The sequence below is a fragment of the Nannospalax galili genome, unplaced genomic scaffold (genome assembly GCF_000622305.1).
Source record: "Nannospalax galili isolate Female #2095 unplaced genomic scaffold, S.galili_v1.0 scaffold379, whole genome shotgun sequence".
Classification (NCBI taxonomy): Eukaryota; Metazoa; Chordata; class Mammalia; order Rodentia; family Spalacidae; genus Nannospalax; species Nannospalax galili.
Window position 1 is genome coordinate 489,307 of NW_008343963.1, and position 4,274 is coordinate 493,580.

A 4,274-nucleotide genomic window follows, 5' to 3' on the forward strand; every position below is an offset into this window, starting at 1 on the left:
AGAGAAAGAAGGATATGATTGAAGAAAAATAACATGAGAAAACAATCAAGAGATTAGGAAGTCAAGAACTACAATCTCAAACTTTTCTTCATTTAGAGTTATTTCTGTGACATTTTATTTCTATTTATAATTACGTCTCAGGAACATGAATTCAGGTTACCCTGAATGATGTTTTCCAACACTGAAGCAGGTACATGAACGTTTATAACCACAGAATAAAAGAAAGTCATAAATCAAGGCATTCACTGAAGATACTGGTGGGGACATCAGAGAGGTGGGTTACAGTAAGGTGGAGAAGTCTCTCTAGTACATCACAGATACTCTATGATGACATTCTTAGTTTTGGTTTGATGGAAGTTAGTGATCTATTAAGAACACATTCTGGACTTGCCACTGTATTCCCAGCCAGTGGCCATGGCCGCTTATAAGCTGGTACTGATCTGGCATCATGAGAGCACCAGGAACCTGGAGAACTACTTCAGCTGCTGGTACAATGCCAGCCTGAACCCAGCAGGCCATGAGGAGGTGAAGCCACAGCAGTTGCTGTGAGATGCTGGATACAAATGTGACATCTGCTTCACCTCAGTGCAGAAGAGAGTAATCCAGACCCTGTGGACAGTACTGAATGCCATTGACCAGATGTAGCTGCCAGCAGTGAGGATCTGGTACTTCAATGAGCAGCACTGTGGGAGGTAGGACTGGCCTCAATACAAGAAAAAACTGCTGGCAAGCATGGTGAGGTACAGGCAAAGATCTGGAGGTGCTGTGATGCCCTACCACCTTCGATGGGGCCTGATCCCTTCTACAGCAACATCAGGAAGGATGCATGTACACAGACATTACTGAGGGTCAGCTGAGAGAGTCAGAAGGACACAAATGCTAGAGCACTGCCCTGCTGCAAGGGAGAGATTGTCCTCTAGACCAAGAAGGGGAAATGGGTTCTGATTGTGACCCTTTACAACAACCTTCCGGGTATCCTCAGGCATATAGAGGGTCTCTCTGAAGAGGTCATCATGAAACTGAAACTACCAGTTGATATTCCTACCGTTTATGAACTGAACAAGAACTTGAAGCCCATCAAGCCCACACAGTTCTTGGGAGATAAAGAGAATGCCTGCAAAGCCATGGACGCTGTGGTTGCTCAGGACAAGGTGAAGAAGTGAAGGTGAGCAGGCAGGCTATTGCCCTAGGATTCCCTTCCCTGACTCTTCCTACCTCCTGCACCTTTCCTCAGCACCTATCACAATGACTGCATCTTTAGGATCTTAATTTGTAGCTACAGATGGGCATCAGTGGCTCCCATTTTCATTTTAGTGTTTTATTCCTTGAAACCCCTCTCCTCATAGAATCTAGTCAGGATGGTACCTCTGGGTGTAAGTTCTTGGTCCAGGTCCAGGGAAGGTTCCACTTACCTAGGAGTTGAGAGGTAATAATTAGAGTTTTTCTTAATGATTTATTTACTAAGATCTTGCTTGGGAAAATGCCAGGGAGGAACCATGCTGTGGAATGACCAAGGAGAAGCCAGTGTCCAATTTTGTTCCTGAAGTCTGTCCTAAACTCTTTGCAGTAGAGAAACTTGGGGATGTAGTCATTCTTGAGGAAGAGGAATGTAACCTGCATGATGATTAAAAATATAAAACAATTTTCTCACTGACCGTGGAGGTGCTGACCTTTGAAGACTGGGCTCAATCCTGAGTCAAGTTTATGTGTTACATTTACTTTATATACTAGCACACAAAAAGTTTTCTGAGATTTGTGGTGGTGGCTGAAATAGTCCCACATGTGGCCCCCCGAAAACAAAAGCCATATCTCTTACCAAAACATTATGAATTCCTTGACCTCAAAGGGGCAGGAGTATCTCCTGCTGTGTATGTTAGGCTCCCTCTGCCTATTTCTGTGAAATACTCTTTGATCATGTCCAAGTATGTCTTCTACTGTTTCATGAATCAAGTTCCAGTTGCTTGGCTCTACCATATGGGTTCAGTACTCATTCTGATTATAAGTGTATGAAATCTTTTCCCAGATCATATAATAAAGGATATGCAATTAAAAAAGAATATATTTTAAAGGTTTTACCTGGTAGTTGAAAGGATGTTAGATCAGAGACAGGCATTAATGGTTGATAAATGTTTGTTAATGGGGTTAAAAATAGCTTAGAAAAAAATAGCTTAGAACAAGTGTCTTAGCCCAACCCTGAGTGACACGTCTCCAATGGAACCTCTACACCTAAGGTTCATGGAGTACAGTGGAACAAGGAGTAGAGAGAATACTAATGCATCTCACAACTCTCACCAGTGAAGCTTCCTCATCAACAGAAGGTGATGAACACAAAAGGCCATAACCGACCAAAATATAGAGAAAAAGACTGCAGAGTGTGGGTCTCTGGACAAGACTCCTATATTAAATTTCACCCACCTAGGGATCAGGGACCATTGTGGAAGAGGGGGAGGAAAGATGGTAAGAGCCAGGGGAGGAGGTAGATGACCATAAAGAAACAGAGTCTTACAGTCTCCTGGGACTGTGCTCATATGAATCTACAGCAATGGTAACAGTGTGCACAAGACCTGTGCAAACTAAATCAGACAAAAACCAGCATAGAGCTGGGAAAATGGGCAGGAGGCCACAACTTTGGTGAGGAGCTACTGTCAGCTGATGACTGCTGGGTGAGGGAAAGTTGATATTCTTTAAGGGAGTGACCCTAGACAAACTGAACAGGCTCCAATGGATGAACTCACACTGAGAGATATCTGGCTACCCAAACTCGACTTGATAGGCCTTAACATATATGACAAAATGCATGAAGTTCTGTGGATGGGATATAGGGTGGTGCAGACAGGGAAGCTGGGGCTAAATACAATTAAGATGCATTGTATGAAATCCACAAAATTAAATAAAAATATTGAAAAAAGAAAATAACAGAATAATTTTAATTCTCCACAATTACAAAATTCTAATCAATCAACCTTGTAGAATCCCAAACATCAGACTGGATATATAGCTATATCATCTATCTATCTATCTATCTATCTATCTATCTATCTATCTAATCTATCTATCTATCTATCTATCTATCATCTCTATCATCTATCTATCATCTATCTATCTATCTATCTATCTATCTACCTATCATCTATCTACCTAACATCTATCTATCATCATCTATCATCTATCATCATCTATCATCTATCATCATCTTTCTATCATCTATCATCTATCTATCTATCTATCTATCATCTATCATCATCTATCTAGTGTAGGAGGGGGTACATGTGCCTGCCCAGACCATGGTACATGTGTGGATGTCAGAAAACGTGTTGGTTCTCTCCTTCCACTATATGAGACTCCAGGATCCAACTCAGGTCATCAGGCTTGATAGCATCACCTTTACCTACTGAGCCCTCTCCAGACCTTGGAGATATTTGTGAATGGTTACTCCCCTCCCCCGATTCCTCCCCTTAAAAACGGAGTTGCTTTGGTGTTGGTTGTTAGATTTTCACCCTGTCGGTCTATCAACTTCGGTTAATAGTTTATAGAACTTGACCAAAGGGGAAATTCACCTCCAGCTAGTCAGAAATCTCCCAAAAGGAGGACTTACGGAAATGTTCTGTTCCCTATCTATCATCTATCATCTGTCGGTCTATCAACTTCAGTTAATAGTTTATAGAACTTGACCAAAGGGGAAATTCACCTCCAGCTAGTCAGAAATCTCCCAAAAGGAGGACTTAAGGAAATGTTCTATTCCCTTGCATATTTTTTTTTGTGTATGGCGTGTGTGTGTGTGTGTGTGTGTGTGTGTGTGTGTGTATGTGTATGTGGGGATGCACATGCTTGTGTGTGCACATATAGAGGCCAGAGATCAACTTAGATGTGCTCTTCTGTTACTCTCTACATTATTTTTTGGGACAGGGTCTCCCAATGAACCTGGTGCTTGCCAGTTGGTTGGGCTGTCTGGGTTGGACGGCTCCAGCTGTTCTTCTAGCATTGGGGTTAAAGGTGTATGCCAGCACACCCAGTTTTCACATGGGTGCTGGGCATCCACATTTGGGTCCTTGTGCTTGTGTTTCAAACACTTTAGATATGGAACCATTTCCTCAGTCTCGATTTCCTCTCTTATTGCCAGATCTGTACAGCTGTAATGTTTTCAAATTATAGATATGAGCCCCTTGAAGTCCTTCTGGGGTTCATCGAACAAGTACTATTGAAGGTTATGTAACCAGTGTGCCTTCCAGAAATCAGGACATATCAGCTCCTCACTCCAAGGACATCAAAAAATG

General features: G+C 42.1%; 1 pseudogene; it reads left to right on the forward strand.

The window, feature by feature from the left end:
* The first annotated feature begins 414 nt into the window (after positions 1-414).
* LOC103739751 lies at positions 415-1,163 on the forward strand (annotated as a pseudogene).
* The last annotated feature ends 3,111 nt before the right edge of the window (positions 1,164-4,274 follow it).